Source organism: Ahaetulla prasina, chromosome 5, assembly GCF_028640845.1.
Source record: "Ahaetulla prasina isolate Xishuangbanna chromosome 5, ASM2864084v1, whole genome shotgun sequence".
Lineage (NCBI taxonomy): Eukaryota > Metazoa > Chordata > Lepidosauria > Squamata > Colubridae > Ahaetulla > Ahaetulla prasina.
In genome coordinates, this window is record NC_080543.1 from 63,405,441 (window position 1) to 63,427,509 (window position 22,069).

The 22,069-nt window shown below is 38.9% G+C and overlaps 1 long non-coding RNA gene across 1 annotated transcript; it reads right to left on the minus strand.

Moving 5' to 3' along the window:
• Positions 1-1,125: 1,125 nt before the first annotated feature.
• Positions 1,126-16,529, minus strand: LOC131200275 (uncharacterized). The gene is made up of 4 exons (XR_009155567.1): positions 16,468-16,529; positions 14,307-14,338; positions 12,011-12,069; positions 1,126-1,436 (listed from the first exon to the last, which is right to left on the minus strand). It is a non-coding gene; the product is annotated as an uncharacterized LOC131200275 (long non-coding RNA).
• Between the last annotated feature and the right edge of the window lie 5,540 nt (positions 16,530-22,069).

The following is a 22,069-nucleotide window of genomic DNA, read 5'->3' on the forward strand; positions in this document are numbered from 1 at the left end:
AACGCTCCTGTTAGGGTTCCGAGTAATGCATCCACCAAAACCAGAACTCCAAGGCAGGTAGATTTTTAAAGAACATGGTTATTGGACACACCATATCAGCACAGCTAGTGATAACCAACTCTAAAAGTTCCCATCGTTTTCTCCCTAATTAAAAGAGCAAATATTCCCTCCCCAGGTGTCACCGATCACATTGTCCAATGAAGGTAGCTGGAAGGGGATGCTTCTTTGCCATCTGTCAGGATGACCTTGGTTCCCATAGGAAAACTTTTTGTTTTGATGGTTAGCCGGTCAGTGGAGGGGTTGCTAGGTGAAGGGGAGGAAGAGGAGAAGCAGGAGGAGGAGGAGACTGTGGTGGCACCCAAGCTAGAGGCCACTGCCCTGGGACCCAGCCGGCTCTGGAGTAGTATGCCATAGTGGGAGTACTTGCCACCCTGGTAGGTTGTGTGGGTGGTCGGTTGGGGTTGCTAATTAATGACAGCATGGCAGGCTTTTCTGTGGACCCAGGCTCGATTGCACTGATGGCCCCGGGGAAGGGATAGCCAACTGAGCCACTGCAACTGGAACCAGACCGCAGCGGGGTGGAAATGTCAGTGTAGGCCGGTTCAGGATCACTCTGGGCAGTTCAAACCTACATGGCTGTCCCATGCCCTTGTTGACCATCTGGTCAAACCTCTCCTGCATGTTCTCCATCATCTGGCTGGGGAAAGCCATCAGGTATATCCATTCCCTGGATTCGTTTAGCTGAAGGAGTCTCCTTGCTCTTCAGTGCAGGGTGAAAGCAACCGACTCTCATGTAGAGCTCAGTGGGAACTCCCTTTCAAGCTCCTAGATGGTGCCCTGGTTCCTGAGGTCCTCCTCATCCCAGTATAATTCCTTGGTGGCCAGCACCTCAGTCTGGACTTTTGGCAGGGTCGCTGCTGGTACGGCAACCTCCTCCAGCGTTGCTGCCACTTGCAGAGTCTCAATGGGGGTCGCTCTGGCACTGGCACCAGCACCAGCGACCTCTTCCTTCTACCTCTCCATCTCCACAGCTTCCCCTGAGTTTTTTCTGCTCCCTTGAAAATCAGATGAGCAGCCGGAACTCAGGAACCCAGAGAGCGGTCCAATTGGAGCAAAGGTTTTAGGAGAGTTGGTTTAATGTTAGAGTTCTGAGTAATGCATCCACCAAAAGCAGAAGAAAGCAGGTAGATTTCTCAAATAACATGTTTATTGGACACACCATATTGACACAGCTAGTGAAAACCAACTCTAAAAGTTCCCGTGGTTTCCCTCCTAATTAAAAGAGCAAATATTCCCCCCCCCCAGGTGTCACCAATCACAGTCCGATGAAGGTAGCTGGGAGGCTGCACTCCTATGCCATTTGGTTCCCACAGGAAAGCTTTTTGTTTTGACGGCTAGCCGGTCTATCTTCTTCCACCTTTCAAAGTTTGCGGCAACTATGAGACAGGAGAAAAATGGCATCAGCCAGGTCAGCTTCAGAGTTGACAGCTCCAAGAATATACCATATGAGCCGAGACTACACCACGACTCCAAGTGTCTGACAAGGAGATGAACTGTTCTCAAAACAAAAGCTTTATTCATTATTGGACAATGTGACTGTGATGGGTGGGAGGAGGAGAAACCAATTGTTTAACTATGTAGCATTGTGCAAGAAATCCTCAGAGCTGGTTTTCATTCCCTAGTGCCAAAATGGTATACTCAATAAAGTTTTGGAGTCTGGAAGTTTCCGAGATGCTTGCTTTTTTGGGTTTGCTAGTTGGACTATTGACACAAATAGCATGTACTTCTAATAAATTGCAAGACCTGAGATATACAGTTGGCAGAACCTCATTTAAATTGACCCTCTGTGCAAGTTTAAGATTTAGCCATTTTTTTAAATTAAATTCTTTATTTTTCAATATAATAATTCCATCTTCAATTAAACAGTGTGTCGTCTGGGTATAGATATATTTATAAAGTAATAATCAAAATTTACAGCAATATTCATTACTTTAATATTAATTCTATAGTATTAAAATGATAATATTAAAAATAATCATAATATTTGCTTCTCTCTCTTAATATATCTTCTTTATTTCACTAATCTTGGTTAAAATAGTCTTTTATTTCCCTGTTTCTAACTTCCATTTTTATTATCTAATCATTGATAAAATAAATCCCATGTCATGTAATATTCAGTTTGTTCTTTTTCTTGATTGCTAGTGTTAGTCTATTCATTTCTGCACATTCTAATATTTTTCTAATCACATTTTCATCTGTGGGAATCTCTTCATTTTTCCAATTTTGTGCAAATACAATTCTGGCTGCAGTTAATATATGAATAATTAAATATGCATTCTCCTTTTTATATTTTTCAGGTAAAATCCCCAACAAAAATATTTCTGGCTTTAAGTCAGTGTGCTGCTTTATCATTTTTTCCAACCACCTATGTCCAAAAATTTTTTTGCCTTTGAGCATGTCCACCACATCTGATAATATGACCCAGGTATCTGGTGGCACTTCCAACATTTAGCTGATTTATCTGTAAACATCTTTGCCAACTTTGGTGGCGCAAAACGCCATCTATAAAACATATACAATTTTTCTTTATATGCGGTTGACATTGTAAATGAAGAAGACAGAAAAATTCTTTATTGGCCAAGTGTGATTGGACACACAAGGAATTTGTCTTTGCTGCATATGCTCTCAGTGTACATAAAAAAACGAAATACATTCATCAAGAATCATGTTGATGAATTTTTAATTTATAGTTCCTGTCCCACAGTTTCTGCCATTTATCTAACTCTATTGTATAGCCAAAGTTTTTTGCCCATACTATCATTGTCTCCTTCACTTCCCAATTTAATACCCAATAAGTAGCTGTACATTTTCTTTATCAATGTTCCTTCTGCCCCTGTTAATATCTTATCTAATTCTGTTGGTTCTTTATAAAATGCATATAGTTTAACATCTTTCTCATATCTAGAATGTATCTGCACTTGTGAGTACCATGCCATATCATTCCCTTGATCGCTCAGTTCTTGTTTAGTTTTGAGTTCCCCCTTTTCATTCAAGATATATTTGTATCTAACAATATTTTCCATATTAATAACATTTGGGTGAATCAGTGTTTCCATTGTTGAAAGCCAAACTGGTATCCTCAAATAATGTTGTTCTCTAGTTGTTTCCCACATTAAAAATAATGCATTCCTAATGTAATATCTTTGGAAGTAACCATGTATTTTATTTTTCCCATATCACAAGAAGACATGCAAGACCCAATTGCAAATTATGCCCGTCCAAAGTCAATAGTCTTGTATTCCTTAATACAATCTATTCTTTCACCCATATAAGCCTGGTAATACAATTCCCAATTCATAGCCCAAAGCCGCCTCTATTCCTTGCATCTTGCAGCATTTTAAAACTTATTCTTGCTTTTTTCCCTTGCCAAATATACTTTAATATTACTTTATTTATTACTTTATTTATTTATTTATTTGTTTGTTTGTTTATTTATTTATTTGTTTGTTTGTTCAATTTGTATACCGCCCTTCTCCCGAAGGACTCAGGGCGGTTCACAGCCAATAAAATTACATATAATACAGATTAAGAACAGTATAAAAAACTTATTCAATATATGGCATAAAAAACTAAAATAAGAATAAAAACCCCATTTAAAACTACATTTAAGCTAGCCCTGCACGATGAAACAAAAGTGTCTTCAGCTCGCGGCAAAAGGTCCGGAGGTCGGGGAGTTGACGAAGCCCCGGAGGCAGCTCATTCCTGAGGGCCGGAGCCCCCACAGAGAAGGCCCTCCCCCTGGGGGTCACCAGCCGACATTGTTTGGCCGACGGCACCCTGAGGAGGTCCTCCCTGTGGGAGCGCACAGGTCGATGGGAAGCTGCTGGCGGCAGTAGGTGGTCCCATAAATAACCCGGTCCTATGCCATGGAGCGCTTTAAAGATAGTAACCAGCACCCGAAAAACACCAGGAGCCAGTGCAGACCGTGCAGGAGAGGTGTCACATGGGAGCCTCAAGGTGCTCCCTCTATCACCTGCGCAGCCGCATTCTGGACCAGTTGGAGTTTCCAGGTGCCCTTCAAGGGGAGCCCCATGTAGAGAGCATTGCAGTAGTCCAGGTGGGATGTGACGAGGGCATGAGTGACTGTGCAGAGGAAAACCCGGTCTAGAAAGGGACGCAACTGGCGTATCAGGAGGACCTGATAAAAAGCTCCCCTGGCGACGGCCATCATATGCTCTTCTAACGGCAGCCGTGCATCCAGGAGGACGCCTAGATTGCGGACCCTCTCTGTGGGGGCCAACGACTCACCCCCAACAGTCAGCAATGGAATCAGCTGGCTGTACCGGGATGCTGGCATCCACAGCCACTCAGTCTTGGAAGGGTTGAGTTGGAGCCTGTTTCTCCCCATCCAGACCCGTATGGCCTCCAGACACCGGGACATCACTTCGACGGCCTCGTTGGGGTGGTTGGGGGTGGAAATATACAGCTGAGGGTCGTCAGCGTATAGATGACATCTCACCCCAAAACCACAGATGATCTCACCCAGCGGCTTCATGTAGATGTTGAATAGAAGAGGCGAGAGAACCGACCCCTGTGGTAACCCACACAAGAGGCGCCTCGGGGCCGATCTCTGCCCTCCTGCCAACATCATCTGCGACCGGTCAGAGAGGTAGGAGGAGAACCACCAATAAATGGTACCCCCCATTCCAAGCCCCCCGAGCCGCCGCAGCAAGATACCATGGTCGATGGGTTGAGTTATTGAGTTCCTCGAAGTATTTTTTCCACTTTTACCGGAATTGTTTGAAATAAATATAGTAATCTTGGTAATATATTCGTTTTTATTGTAGCTATTCTCCCTTTTGTTGTTGTTGTTAGTTGCGAGGTCGTGTCCGACCCATCGCGACCCCATGGACAACGTTCCTCCAGGCCTTTCTGTCCTCTACCATCCTCTGGAGTCCATTTAAACTCATGCCTACTGCTTCAGTGACTCCATCCAGCCACCTCGTTCTCTGTCGTCCCCTTCTTCTTTTGCCCTCAATCTTTCCCAGCCTTAGGCTCTTCTCCAGTGAGTCCTTCTTTCTCATTAGGTGGCAAAGTATTTCAGTTTCATCTTCAGGATCTGGCCTTCTAAAGAGCAGTCAGGGTTGATCTCCTCTAGAAGTGACTTGTTTGTTCGCCTTGCAGTCCAAGGGACTCGCAGGAGTCTTCTCCAGCACTAGAGTTCAAAGGCCTCAATTCTTTGGCACTCAGCCTTTCTTATGGTCCAACCTTCACAGCCATACATTGCGACTGGGAAAACCATAGCCTTGACTATACGCACTTTTGTTGGCAGGGTGATGTCTCTGCTTTTTAATACGCTGTCTAGATTTGCCATAGCTTTCCTCCCCAGGAGCAAGTGTCTTTTAATTTCTTGGCTGCAATCCCCATCTGCGGTGATCTTGGAGCCCAGGAAAATAAAATCTGTCACTACCTCCATTTCTTCTCCATATATCTGCCAGGAATTGAGAGGGCCAGATGCCATGATTTTAGTTTTCTTAATGTTGAGTTTCAAGCCAACTTTTGCACTCTCCTCCTTCACCCGCATCAAGAGACTCTTTAGATCCTCTTCGCTTTCTGCCATTAGAGTGGTATCATCTGCATATCTGAGGTTGTTGATATTTCTCCTGGCAATCTTAATTCCAACTTGTGATTCATCTAGCCCGCCTTTCTCATGATGTGTTCTGCATATAAATTAAATAGGCAGGGTGATAGTATACAGCCTTGCCGGACTCCTTTCCCAATTTTGAACCAATCAGTGGTTCCGTGTCCAGTTCTCACTGTGGCTTCTTGACCCGCATACAGGTTTCTCAAGAGACAGATAAGATGGTCTGGTATTCCCATCTCTTTAAGAACTTGCCACAATTTGTTGTGATCCACACAATCAAAGGCTTTAGCATAGTCAATGAAGCAGAAGTAGACGTTTTTCTGGAATTCCCTAGTTTTCTCCATGATCTGGCGTATGTTGGCAATTTGATCTCTAGTTCCTCTGCCTCTACGAAATCCTGCCTGTACTTCTGGTAGTTCTCGATCCACATATTGCTGGAGCCTAACTTCTGGGTTTTAAGCATAACCTTACTATTTATTTATTTATTTTTCACATTTATATACCGCCCTATCTCCCTAGGGACTCAGGGCGGTTCACAGGCAAGTAAAAAATACATATAAATACAGACTAAAATAACAATTAAAAAACTTATTCTACATAGCCGAATTATTAAAAACTATATAAATAATAAAACCCATTTAAAACCAGTAAATTTAAAATCTAATCCAGTCCTGCGCAGATGAATAAGTGTGTTTTAAGCTCGCGACGGAAGGTTCGGAGGTCCGGAAGTTGACGAAGTCCTGGAGGGAGTTCGTTCCAGAGGGTGGGAGCCCCCACAGAGAAGGCCCTTCCCCTGGGTGTCGCCAGAAGGCACTGCCTAGCTGACGGCACCCTGAGGAGTCCCTCTCTGTGAGAGCGCACGGGTCGGTGAGAGGTATTCGGTAGCAGTAGGCGGTCCCGTAAATAGCCCGGCCCTATGCCATGGAGCACTTTAAAGATTGTTACCAAAACTTTGAAGCGCACCCGGAAGGCCACAGGTAGCCAGTGCAGTCTGCGCAGGATAGGTGTCACACGGGAGCCACGAGGGGCTCCCTCTATCACCCGCGCAGCCGCATTCTGGACTAACTGAAGCCTCCGGATGCCCCTCAAGGGGAGCCACATGTAGAGAGCATTGCAGTAATCCAGACGAGACGTCACGAGGGCGTGAGTGACCGTGCATAAGGCATCCCGGTCTAGAAAGGGGCGCAACTGGCGCACCAGGCGAACCTGGTGGAAAGCTCTCCTGGAGACGGCCGTCAAATGATCTTCAAAAGACAGCCGTTCATCCAGGAGGACGCCCAAGTTGCGCACCCTCTCCATCGGGGCCAATGACTCACCCCCAACAGTCAGCCGTGGACTCAGCTGACTGTACCGGGATGCCGGCATCCACAGCCACTCTGTCTTGGAGGGATTGAGCTTGAGCCTGTTTCTCCCCATCCAGACCCGTACGGCTTCCAAACACCGGGACAGCACTTCGATAGCTTCGTTGGGGTGGCCCGGTGTGGAAAAGTACAGCTGGGTGTCATCAGCGTACAGCTGGTACCTCACACCGAAGCCACTGATGATCTCACCCAGCGGCTTCATATAGATGTTGAACAGAAGGGGCGAGAGAATCGATCCCTGCGGCACCCCACAAGTGAGGCGCCTCGGGGTCGACCTCTGCCCCCCTGTCAACACCGTCTGCGACCGGTCGGAGAGATAGGAGGAGAACCACCGATAAACGGTGCCTCCCACTCCCAATCCTTCTAACCGGCGCAGCAGGATACCATGGTCGATGGTATCAAAAGCCGCTGAGAGGTCTAATAGGACCAGGACGGAGGAACAACCCCTATCCCTGGCCCTCCAGAGATCATGTGAAATGAGTGCAATGGTGCGATAGTTTGAACATTCTTTGGTATTGCCTTTCTTTGGAATTGGAACGTAAACTGACCTTTTCCAATCCTGTGGCCATTGTTGAGTTTTCTAAATTTGCTGGCAAATTGAGTGTAGCACTTTTACTGCTTTGTCTTTTAAGATTTTGAATAGCTCAGCTGGAATACTGTCTCCTCCACTAGCTTTGTTGTTGCTCAGATTTCCTAAGGCCCATTTGACTTCACATTCTAGGATGTCTGGCTCAAGGTTAGTGACCACCCCATCGTGGTTATCAGGGATATTAAGCTCATTCTTGTATAGTTCTTCTGTGTAATTTTGCCACCTCTTCTCAAACTCTTCTGCCTCTGTTAGGTCCCTGCCATTTTGGTCTTTTATTGTGCCCATCTTTGCATGAAACGTTCCCTTCATATCTCCAATTTTCTTGAATAGATCTCTGGTCATCCCTATTCTATTGTTTTCTTCTATTTCTTTGCACTGTTCACTTAAGAATGCATTCTTATCTCTTCTAGCTATTCTCTGGAATTCTGCATTCAACTGGGTGTATCTTTCTCTTTCTCCCTTGCCTTTCACTTCCCTTCCTCAGCTATTTGCAAAGCTTCCTCAGACAGCCATTTTGCTTTTTTGCATTTCTTTTTTTTGGGGGAATGGTTTTAGTTGCTACCTCTTGTACAATGTTGCGAACCTCTGTCCATAGTTCATCAGGCACTCTGTCTGATGAACAGAGAATTCTTTAAATCTATTTGTCACCTCTACTGTATATTCATCAGGGATATGATTTTGTTCATACCTGAGTGGCCTGGTGCTTTTCACTACTTTCTTTAGTTTAAGCCTAAATTTTATAATATAATATAGTATAATATAACAACAGAGTTGGAATGGACCTTGGAGGCCTTCTAGTCCAACCCCCTGCCCAGGCAGGAAACCCTACACCATCTCAGTCAGATGGTTATCTAACATTTTCTTAAAAATTTCCAGTGTTGGAGCATTCACAACTTCTGCAGGCAAGTCGTTCCACTTATTAATTGTTCTAACTGTCAGGAAATTTCTCCTTAGTTCTAAGTTGCTTCGCTCCTTGATCAGTTTTCACCCATTGCTTCTTGTTCTACCCTCAGGTGCTTTGGAGAACAGTCCGACTCCCTCTTCTTTGTGGCAACTCCTGAGATATTGGAACACTGCTATCATGTCTCTCCTAGTCCTTCTTTTCATTAAACTAGACATACCGAGTTCCTGCAACCATTCTTCATATGTTTTAGCCTCCAGTCCCCTAATCATCTTTGTTGCTCTTCTCTGCACTCTTTCCAGAGTCTCAACATCTTTTTTACATCGTGGTGACCAAAACTGGATGCAATATTCCAAGTGTGGCCTTACCAAGGCATTATAAAGTGGCACTAACACTTCACGTGATCTTGATTCTATCCCTCTGTCTATGCAGCCCAGAATTGTGTTGGCTTTTTTAGCAGCTGCTGCACACTGCTGGCTCATATCTAAATGGTTATCCACTAGGACTCCAAGATCCCTCTCACAGGTACTACTATTGAGCAAGGTACCACATATACGGTACCTGTGCATTTTGGTTTTTTGCCTAAATGTAGAACCTTACTTTTTTCACTGTTGAATTTCATTTTGTTAGATAGCGCCCAATGTGCAAGTCTGTCAAGATCTTCCTGTATCTTGAGCCTATCTTCTGGAGTGTTGGCTATTCCTGCCAGCTTGGTGTGATCTGCAAATTAGATGAGTTCCCCATCTATCCCCTCGTCCAAGTCACTGATGAAGATGTTGAAGAGTACTGGGCCTAAAACAGAGCCTTGGGGTACTCCACTGCATACTTCCCTCCATGTGGATGTAGTTCCATTGAGGACTACACGTTGAGTGCGGTTGGTCAGCCAGTTATGAATCCATCTGGTGGTGGTGCTGTCTAACCCACATTTTTCTACTTTATCTAGTAGTAGGTTATGGTCTACTTTATCAGATGCTTGACTGAAGTCCAAGTAAATTATATCAACAGCATTCCTCTGGTCTACTAATTTTGTCATTTTGTCAAAGAATGCAATAAGATTAGTCTGGCATGATCTGTTTTTTTGCAAGAAGAAGCTCATGATCTGAGCCACAGTCAGCTCCTTGTCTTGTTTTTACTGACTGTATAGAGCTTCTCCATCTTTGGCTGCAGAGCACATAGTCAATCTGATTTCTGTGTTGACCATCTGGTAATGTCCATGTGTAGAGTCGTCTCTTAGGTTGTTGGAAAAGAGTGTTTGCTATGACCATCATATTATTTTGACAGAATTCTATCAGCCTGTGCCCTGCTTCATTTTGCACTCCAAAGCCAAACTTGCCTGTTATTCCGGTTATCTTTTGGCTTCCTACTTTAGCATTCCAATCTCCCATGATGATAAGGACATCATTTTTTGGTGTTAATTCTATCATGTGCTGTAGGGCTTCATAGAACCAGTCAATTTCCTCTTCTTCAGCACCAGTGATTGGGGCTTAGACTTGAACTACTGTGATATTGAATGGTTTGCCTTGGATTCGGACTGAGATCATTCTGTCATTTTGGGGATTGTATCCCAGTATTGCTTTTCCTACTTTTTTATTGATTATGAAGACTACTCCATTTCTTCTGAGGGATTCTTGCCCACAGTAGTATACCTGATGGTCATCTGAATTAAATTCGCCCATTCCTGTCCACTTTAGTTCGCTGATTCCTAAGATGTCGATGTTCAGTCTTGTCATCTCTTGTTTGACCACATCCAGTTTGCCTTGATTCATGGATCTTACATTCCAAGTTCCTATGGAGAAAAAATCTTTACAGCATTGGACTTTCCTTTCACCACCAGATACATCCACAGCTGAGTGTCCTTTCAGCTTTGGCCCAGTCACTTCATTCTTTCTGGCGCTACTAGTACTAGCCCTCCGCTCTGCCCCAGTAGCATATTGGACACCTTCTGACCTGAGGGGCTCATCTTACGGCGTCATATCTTTTTTCCTTTTTGTACTGTCCATGGGGTTTTCATGGCAAAGATACTGGAGTGGGTTGCCATTTCCTTCTCCAGTGGATTACGTTTTGTCAGAACTCTCTGCTATGACCTGTCTGTCTTGGGTGTCCCTGCACGGCATAGCTCATAGCTTCATTGAGCTATGCAAGCCCCTTCGCCACGACAAATCCATGAAAGGATCTATTCTCCCTATTAATGATAATTGCAAATTTTTCCATTTCTCTAGATCTGCTTTAATTTGTTACATCAGTTTATAGCAATTATCTTCTTTAATAGTTATACATCTTGCTGTCAGGTAAATCCCTAAGTTATTCAGATCACTTTCGTAGTGATCTGAATAACTATTCTCTTCATTAACTCTTTTTTTCTGCAGGTCTGTAAGATTTTTAATTAATATCTTAGTTTTCTCTTTATTTATTTTCAATCCAGCCACTTCGCCATATTCCTCTATTTTTTTTTAATTAATTTAGGCCCTGTTTCTTGTGGATCTTCCAGAATGAAGATTAAATTGTCTGCAAATGTCTGTAGTTTATATTTTTCTTTTTTTTTATTTCCATAGCTTTTAACTCTGCATCTTATCTAATATTTCTATTTAATACTTCCAGTGTCAATATGAATGAAAGAGGGGACATCCTTGTTTTGTACCTTTTTTAATGTTAACCTTCTCTGTCATATCTCCATTTACCATCAACTTTGCTGTTTGTTTATAATATATCACCTTAATCATATTAACAAATCTCTCCCCAAAATCCATATATTTTAATTGTGCTAGCATAAACTGCCAGTTCATATTATCAAATGCTTTCTGTGCATCAAGAAAAATCAACGCCATTTGCTTCCCTGAATGTGCTTCGTAGTACTCCAGTGTATTTAAAATTATTCTCATATTTAATTTGTCTCTTAAGTAAAAATCCATTTTGATCTGAATGTATAAATTGGTTTAAGAAACTTTTTAGTCTTTCTACAATTATTGAAGCATATATTTTATAGTCAGCATTCAGTAAGGATATCAGTCTGTAATTTTATAAATGCTTTGAAAAGTGCTGGTCAGCACTATATAGGGAGATGCCTCCTCAGCAGCCAGATGTCCCACTCATTCTTGAAGTCCAAGCCAAAATTACCATGAAGGACAGTGCCCTATGACTTGGGAACACTGAAACATCCTGGATTGTATTAATAGCAAATATTGTGTCAGTAGAATAGGGGAAGCATCATTTTAAAATTGAAACAGCTAAAGAATGTAGCCTCGAGACAACATTATGAGGATATATTGTATAAAAATAGTTATAAGGACTGTTGTTTGGAGAATATGCTGGACCAATGATTTCTAGAATTCTGAGGATGAAAAAGTTGTTCTCCAGATGTTTCTTGCATATAAATCAGAGCTATTATAGTCCAATAAAATTCAGAAAACTCCCTCTCTTGCATTAAATAATAATAGGCATCGACTTTAATTTATGGAAGTTATTTTAGAATTAAGCAATAAAACGCTGTGGTGCAATAACAAAGTCCAAGTGCATACCCTTTGCTTTTCCTCCAACAACGCCTCAGGGAAATCCTTCTAGACAGGAGTTTTTCAGCCTGAAAGAAGTGTGATATATCAAGCAATCATACTTCAATGTTATAACATTAAGGAATCAGTGCTATAATTGCACTTTTTGAATTTAATGTGAAAGACAATAAGTATATTTTTCTCTCCCAGCAGATCACTAGAGAAAATCTTGTAGTGACAGAAGCATTTGTATATATTAGTTCTATGGCAATGCTATGTTATTGTAAAGCATCTGTAACTCATCAGAGTATCTTAATTCCTTTCTTTAAGGAGTTATGCAGGAATATCCAGGAATATGTTAGTCACATGTGACAGAACCAGTCACTATGTGGATTTTTTCTTTTGTACAATACAGCAGATATTTCCATAAAACATAATGAATGAATTAGATATTGAGGGCTTGATGTGGATTATTTTCCTATTTGTCAGCATCCTGTTTAATCATTTATGGATAATATAAAAAACATGCCTTAATATTTTATACACTTTTGTGTACATTCTTCTTCTATTTCCTTTTTCTATTGAAAATCACAGTATGAATAACTTCCTAACTTCAACTGGGTACCATCCTTAGATTATAATCTTAAATATGGATTGGATCCTAGAACAATAAGCCTGTAAACTTAATTGCCAGATTAGCCACAGAGTTAAGTGGCTCAGGCAGGGAGGCTCTGTACATAAGTAGCAATCCCATCTGATAGCTCTGTTTCATAAATAGAGTTTCATATACAACTACCATAGTCTCCCAGATGAAAATAGCTACCATCCTCCTCTTTTCCTAGAGTCTTGGCTGATGCCCTATCAGAATTCAGGCACAGGACCACCACTACCTCCTCACATCCAACTAGGTCTCAGTAATGCAAATCAAGTCAGCTCTCTCATCCACGATTATTATGGCTGAGGAAGGCTGATCTGATATTCAGCCGCCGCTGCCAAAATCATGGGTTTCTGAAAGTCTGTTGATTAGGTCTTGTGGTTGAACACAAGAGGATAAAATGTGATACCATGATTCTCCAAGGATGGCTCACCCTCTCTCCTGTCATTGATCCTCAAGCCCATAACAATTATAATATTATACATGTCTCTTCCTCCCTAATAATATTCATCTTCTTCCACCCTTGCCCTAAGTTCCTCATGTTTGAAACTGTATTACATGAAACATTACATGAAAATTCCAACAATGGAAGCTTTAATACATCCAGATACTTTTAATTTTAGAAATATTGTTAGGTGTAAGGACATACTAACAGATAGGGGGGAATTGAAGCAGAAACAATATTTGGAAGAACAAGGGATTGAATTAGATTGGTATATGTATATGCAAAAACAAACAAGAAATGAAAAAGATGCTAAACTACATGGTTTTTACTTAGAAAAGACAGAGCTGGATAGGATTCTCATGGGAACAGAGGATAAATTAATTTTAAAAATTTATAATTTTTTGTTGGATATTGAGTTAGAAGATGAACAAGTAAAGGAAACAATGATAGCTTGGGCCAAAAACTTTGGATATACAATAGATCTAGACAAATGGCAACAGCTATGGGAGAGAAATTACAAATTAACAATGTCCACTGCATATAAAGAAAATCAATACAAAATGTTTTATAGATGGCATATGCCACCTGAGAAATTGGCAAAAATGTTTAAAGATAAATCAGCTAAATGCTGGAAATATCATCAGTTACCAGGATCTTATTATCATATGTCGTGGACATGCCCAGAAGCCAAAAATTATTGGGAGAAAATAAAGGGTTGGTTAGAAGAAATGACCCAACAACACATTGACTCAAAACCAGAGCTGATTCTACCAGAGAAAATAAGTAAAGAAAATATCTATTTGATTATACATGTAATAACAGCAGCAAGAATTGTTTTTGCGCAAAATTGGAAAGCAGAGAAAATACCCCTGGAGGGAGAAATTATTAGGAAAATTTTAGATTATGCAGAAATGAATAGATTAACCTTGATGATTAAAGAAAGATCGGATTCAGAATATTTTAAGATATGGGATAAATTCTACCATTGGTTAGAAAAATTTTATAGATAAGCAATGGATAATTATGTAAGAAAATGGTATAATTAGAATAGTGTATTTGTGGAAAAATGGTAATAATTTAAATTGAAGTGAAGAAAGAAGAAACAATAAAAAGATGGAGCCATGAAGAAAACACCGAGATGTCATGCGGAAGGAATGATTAGTAAAGGTTTGTTTGTTTATAAAATAAAAAACTTTTTTAAAAATGTTTGAAACTGTAATACTAACAATCTGGAAAAACCCATGTTGGTACAGAGAACCTGTAAATTATCAGAAGCAAACAGCAGAAGTCAGGATCTGAATTCAATGGTAGGCAAAACACTAGAGCACTGGAGTGATCCTACCAGCCCATTTGAATATTTAGCATTATTTTATTGCATAGTTTTAAATATGCATATGGCTATGGTATGCTCAATTTGTTGCATAGATCAAAACATTTTAAATTGCTCGCTGCAAGTGAATGCTTTAGTTTTACATGTCAAGACATTATAAATCCAAGATAGTTTTTAAAGACCAAGTAAAAATTATATACTTGAAATGATGTGTTGGCTTTTTATTGAAGAATCAGCAGGAAAATCATCATCATCATCATCATCATCATCATCATAATGATGATGATGATGATGATGAAAATAAGGGGCATGCATAAGAGCACAAAAGTGCCTACCGTTCCTGTCCTATTGTTTCCTTCATTATATCAAATTGATATAGTTGATGCATATTTTTTTACATATATACAGTGGTGGGATTCAGCCAATTCCCACCCCTTCGGGAGAACCGGTTGTTAACTTTCTGAGCAGTTTGATGAATTGGTTGTTGGAAGAAATCATTAAGGCAGAGAACCGGTGCTTAAATTATTTGAATCCCACCACTGCATATATACATATATTTTCTTCAAAATATGTTGTTTTATCTATGACAATTGTTTGTGTATACTGTTGTGACAAAAATAAATTTAAAAAAATCATACAAAAACTGTAGCCACACACTCATGATGCAATTACACAAAATGCAATATTGGAATGGAATTCTATTTTTCTATAAGATAACATTTAGTAGTCTCCTGTGAAGAAAGGGAAAATAAGACCTTACTTCAGTGGTGGGATTCAAATAATTTAACAACCGGTTCTCTGCCCTAATGATTTCTTCCAACAACCAGTTTGCCAAACAGCTCAGAAAGTTAACAACCGGTTCTCCCGAAGTGGTGCGAACTGGCTGAATCCCACCACTGCCTTACTTGCCCCTGAATATCTTTTCCCTAGGTTCTAAATACTTGATATAGATTTATGGGTTTAACAAATGATTCAAATGATTGAATCATAATTGTGGAAAATCGGATATTTATTTTATCCAACAATTTTTCTATGCAAGGAAAACAAGAATAGAACTATTAAACATAATTTATTTATTTATTTATTTATTATTTAAACTTATATACCGCCCTATCTCCCAAAGGACTCAGGGCGGTTTACAGGCATGTAAAAAACATCAATATACAAATTAAAATAATCATTAAAAGACTTATTCTAATGCCAATAGTTAATAATACCAATTGTTAAAAATAGAAATATAAATATTAAAATCGATTTAAAACCCCTCTAAATTTAAAAAATCTAAGCCAGTCCTGCGCAGATGAATAAATAAGTCTTGAGCTCGCGACGGAAGGTCCGAAGATCTGGAAGTTGACGGAGTCCTGGGGGGAGTTCGTTCCAGAGGGTGGGAGCCCCCACAGAGAAGGCCCTTCCCCTGGGCGTCGCCAGACGACACTGCCTAGCTGACGGCACCCTGAGGAGTCCCTCCCTGTGAGAGCGCACGGGTCGGTGAGAGGTATCTGGTCGCAGTAATAATGACTATTAAACTTCATATAATCCTTTATAATTATCATAGAAGAGAAATTGCAAGTTCACTTGCAAATAAAATTCACTGATTATTATCTGGGTAGTTTATAGAGTGAATATCAGTGCTTGACAGTTTGAATAGAATAATTGTGATCCCTGGCTGTGACCAAACACTGGAGTAAAATGATTGCCCAGAAGATTATTTAATTATTAGTTGAACATTTAAAATCTTAAGTGGTACTCTGAAAATCATGAGTCTGGCTTTTTTTCTTTTCTTTTTTTAAAGTTATAATTTAAAATAATTTTTAATCAAGATCTTAGGGAAAATTTACATTTGATCTTAAAATTTGACCTCAGATTAACTATATCAAATCAGCTAAACTCATACCAAAAAGAAAAATGTGCTTTCTGTAAATGGTATGTGGATTACTTTTAATATGCAGGGGTGATTAACAATAAGCGCTTGAAGCAGGAAACATAGGAAAGAAGCAGGCAGGGATTGTAAGGAAGAACACAGAAACTAAGGTGATCAGCAACTGCATGTAGGACACCTGATAGTCATCTTCTTTTCTTTCCAAGAAAGTTCTTATTTGGCTGTTGATTTTTTCCACCCCTTGTCGCAATCACAAGATCTACATGATAATAACATACAAAACACTGGTGAGTATGGACCACTTATTGGACCAGTGCATTCATTATATTTAATTTAGTGGGGAAGTTAAAGAACAATGATTTATAGCCACTTTCTGAATAATGCATACCCATTAAAGAGAGCACAAATGAATGTACATGCCAATATTATCTCATGTTCTTTACCTGATTATCAAGGGGTGCCTTTCAAATTGTGGAATACCCTTAGAATTCTGTGTGCCATTTATATGGCTATCTAATATTCAACTTTGGTGATGGCTGGCTTATTGCTTAATACAGAGTGGAAAACAAGTGTTTTCCTGGGCCTGATTTCAATATTCCTGATTTTAGAATCATAGCATTTTATAGTCAAATTGTGGAAATTGTCAAACAGATGAGCTCTAAACAGTGAAGTAGTGTGGACAATCTTAATACTTGGCTTAAATCCACAAATCCTTTTCTATTAGAGAGATGATAGTCTACTTATCTTGTATCAAAGTATCAAAATCACTGTATGTGTCATCATTGTCATCATCATCATCAATTATCATTCAGTGCATTCTAATAATCCCTCTGGTTCTTTATAGCAATAGCAATAGCATTTAGACTTATATACCACTTTACAGTGCTTTATAGCGCTCTCTAAGCGGTTTATAGATCAGCATATTTATGATAATTTGCCTGCTTGTAACTTATATCCAATTAGTTAAAATGAAACAAGCATCACTTTTTCTTAGTTTCTGATTCAGTCAAGAAGTATCTTCCTCCCAAAATATCTGCCATAGTCAACACACCCCTGGAGATCTTTTTCCTGCTAAAATGTATTTTTATTTCTAACCAGGAGGTAAAGTAATATTGCAAAGATCTGAATTGCAGCAGGTACTTTTATTTGCTTTCTCTTCTTTTGCATTTAAATACTAAATCTGGTATGTTTTTAAGATTTATTTTTTTTAAAAAAAATCTGTTTAGAGGAAAAAATTCTGAGAATTCACTACAGACAGCTGAATTTAATTTAATTACCAATCGTACCACCATTATTAATTTTTTAATCTGTTCTTCCTTGCACCTTCTAGATTAATGATGTTCAGTAAAAATATTTGTGATAAATATCAAAGAATGTGGCAACCTGTTTAAATTTTCATGTCATCGTAGCATAGCCTGATAGGATTAGATCAGAAGTTAACTGTTTTCGAGTCCACCGGAGCTTAACTTGACTAAAGTGTTAGGCAAAAGGGCACTTAAATATTTTTCTTTGTGCTTTCTCTTGGACCTCTTTTCACTGGTTCATGGAATGCTGGGGAGAGGGAACAATCCTAAATTGTCTCACAGTTTTAAGGAAAAAAAATAACAGGTATTTGTTGAGTTCTAAGAATAGTTGGAAAAAATACGCTTCTATGGGGCACCTCTCCCCTCCAAGAGACAGCAACAAGGGGGAAAGGAGGAGATAAATCAAGAATGAAAATAATAAATTGCTGGTGGAGTTTCTGAAGCATTTAATCAAAGATTTCTTTCTTTAAATCAACATGCACACAATAACATTCCTTTCTCAGATTCCTACATTTCTCAATAACTTGAGAAAAAAAGAACAAAATCTGACTTGTTCAGCCCCTGTATAAAGTATAAGGTCTTCCTAATTTATGCTCCATGGGAACATGTTATACAATTTCAATCAGAATTCTGCCAAACTCCTTCCCAGGCATACTTAAACCTATATTCCTTCTGTAGTTTTTCTATTCACTCTTGCTACCATTCCCTTTGTATGGGAAAACAATATTGGCATTCTTCCTTGAAGTTAGGCACAAATGTGGTCTTTATATATACATTGAAGAAATCATAAAAATCATCCTAAAGAGAGCTGCTTTCACTTTTTAAGATTTCTCCAGTTACACCACGTGCAATCTTACCATTTTCCAATATCCTTAAAGCATTTATATTTCTTTTTCCCAAACACTTTTTTTGGTAAGCTAGAAAAAAAGTGGGATAGATAGCATCACCACCAGATGGATTTGAGACTGACTGATAAACCATACTCAATGAGTAGTCCTTAATGGGTCTACGTCTACATGGAGGGAAGTAAGCAGTGGGGTACCACAAGGTTCCATCTTAGGCCCAGGACTCTTCGATATCTTCATAAACAACGTAGATGAGGGAATAGAAAGGGAACTTACCAAATTTGTGGATGATACTAAGCTGGCAGAAATAGTTAATACCCTAGATGATAGGCTCAAGAGACAAATGGATCTTGACAGACTTGAACACTCGGCTCTATCTAACAAAATGAAATTCAATGTAGAGAAAAGTATAATTTTACACTTAGGCAAGAAAAACCAAAAGTACACAGGCTTAATAGCAGTAAATGTGAGAGGGATCTTGAAGTCTTAGTGGACAACCAGTTAAATATGAGCTAGCAGTGTGCGGCAGCAGCTAAAAAAGCCAATGCAATCCTAAATTGCATTGACAGGGGGATACAATCAAGATTAAGTGAGGTACTAATACCACTCTATAAAGCCTTAGTAAGTCCACACCTAGAATACTGCATTCAGTTTTGGTCACCACACTATAAAAAATATGTTGAGACTGTAGAAAAAGTGCAGAGAAGAGCAACCAGGATGATTAGGGGACTGGAGACTAAAAGATATGAAGAACATGAACAGGAACTGGGCATGGCTAGTCTAGTCTAGTGAAGAGAAGGACCAGGGGAGACATGATAGTAGTGTTCCAATATTTGAGGGGCTGCCACAGAGAGGAAGAGGTCAAGCCATTTTCCAAGGCACCCAAAGGCCAGACAAGGAATAATGGATGGAAACTGATCAAGTTGAGATTCAACCTAGAAAAAAGGAGAAATTTTCTGACAGTGAGAACAGTCAACCAATGAAACAGCTTGCCTTTGGAAATTGTGGGAGCTTCATCACTGGAGGCTTTCAAGAAGAGATTGGACTGCCATTTGTCAGAAATGGTGTAGGTCTCCTATTTGGGTAGAGGGTTGGACTAGATGACCTACAAGATCTCTTCCAGCTCTGTTAATCTGACACTAATATTTATTAGTGTTTGCATTGCCCAGCATACGACTCTGGATATTTACAGTAAGCATAAAAAAGAATCCCTTATAAATCTTATATCTACCGATCCAATCTACAAAATGGGCTAGAAAATAAATAAATGTAATCAATGTATAAGAAGTATAAAAAATAGAGAGCAAACAATCAGCGGAGTCTCACTAAAAAACCAATAGAAAAAATATGGAAAATCCCATTAGTTCAATCACTTTCCCAAAGCCCATTTAAACTAAATCATATTGACAGCCTTAAAAAAACCCATAAAAGAATCAATATCCCTGTAATTCTCATGCAAATCCCTAAAACATTCTTTTCAGCATTCTCTCACTTCAGTTTCACCCTGCATAATTTAATCACAATTATACTTAATTCTATTATTCTGCTAAAGGCTTTTTGTTTAGCCACTTTCACTTGCAAAATGTTTTTTTTTAATTTCCATAATAAGCACTCTTCCATTTCTCGGCCTCTTTATTATAACCATTCTTTGTTCTTTGTCATTACATTCTTGCAATTATTGTTTTCTCTTTGATATAATATTTATATAATATTTTCTCTCATTTTCATTTTTTGCAGAAATCATCTCTTATATGAATTTTTTGTTCTTATCCATATTGTTTCACTTCATCATTCCTGCAAGCATTTTTTTTCATACTTCCCCTAGCATTCCACACATCGGTAGTGTTCTGTAATATAATTCTTTTCACACTGTTCCAAGCAGCTTCCATGTACTAAGTGATTCTTAATTAGAGTGAGATTAGAGGCTGTGGTTTATCTTCAGGGACTAAAGATTGACCTTTCTCTGTAACTATCCCGGTAGCTAAATTTTTAAATGAAAGGCAGGATGAGGTCATTCTATATCTTCTAGAAACATAAATTATTTGGTATCTATTGATAATGCATCTACTTATACTTCCAGGTAAAACTCCATAACATCAGGGCTATAAGTAGTCCATGTTAGGCACAGTCTTTGAGTGCTCTATTTTGTACAAAGGAGGTTATGTGTTTTACCTAATGAAATGTAAGATAAGATCTATTCAACTGGCATTCCTGGCTTGAAGAAGTGGCTTCCCAGCATGAATCCTAATGTGCAGAAACCACTTTGATCAATCAAGTCAGTCACCATGCTTCTTAGAAGTGGTGGAGGCTATGTTTGCTTCAAGGTAGTATTTCACTCAAAGCTTTATTGAAGTGAAAACACCAGAAAGAATTTTGTAACTTCTCATGTATATTAGTGCTCTGAACATAGAATTATCAGTTTAAAGATGTTAATTTTCTTTATCTTTAAAAAAGGAAGCGAGAAGAATATAAAAGGGCAGATTTTTCATTTGGATCATTTGTAAGTGTACAGAATTTCTTTCCAGTTGTAAAACATTTTGATATAGTTGATACAGGAATTTATATTGAATATCAGGTGTCCCATTTTATCATTTTAGAATTTATGGAAAGAAATTCATCTTCGCTACTGAATGACAAGCATCCTTATAAGATGGCATGCAATATATGTCTATTTATTAAACAAATGAATTTAGTTACTGTAAATATAGAATTATTCTATACTTAAATTTATTTTAAAAAAACCTAGATGGATGCGAGTTTTACATTTTGGATAGGATACAGAAGTCACATTTAATTCACAGTGTATGGTGAGTTTTTGAAAATGTACTAACAACTGATGAATATTCCCGTTTATTGAATTATCCAGATGTGCTAATCCAATATTTGCACTTGCAGAATGTATGTATACATGTTTGTTTGCTTTGAAAATTTTATTATTAAATGCATATTAAAACATTGGACACAGTGTAACCCATCCTGGCATTATCTTTGTCATACATACTAAAATAATAAGTATCATATTTACCTTGCTATTTATATACATTTGGTCTATTCCGTATTTACATATATAAAGACATTATTTTTCTATCTATACTACTTATACACTTGTCTTATCCTCTTTCAGTCTATTGTAATTACATACATAACCTTAATTCTCCATTCTATAAATTCTACTCAGTTCATATTTTTCATCCCTCCTTTCCAGTCCAACCATTAATAAAATTTGTTCCATATCTTACAATAATCTGACTTGCCTTTATTTTTCAATTCCAACGTTAATTTGTCCATTTCCACACATGTCAAAGTTTTTTTGATCACTTCATCTTCTAGGGGGATTTCATTATTTTTCCAATTTTGGGCAAAAATCATTCTTGCTGCTGTTATAATATGTATTATTAAGTAAATTACCCCTTTACTATATTTCCCATTTATAATTCCCAATAGGAATAGTTCTGGTTTATATTCTATTTCTTCTTCAATTGCTTCTGTCAGCTATAAATGAATTTTCCGCCAATACTCCTTTGCTTTTTTACATGACCACCACATATGTTAGTACGTGCCTGATTTGTGGTTGCATTTCCAACATTTTGGTGATAAATTTCTAAACATTTTTGCCAATCTTGCTGGCAGA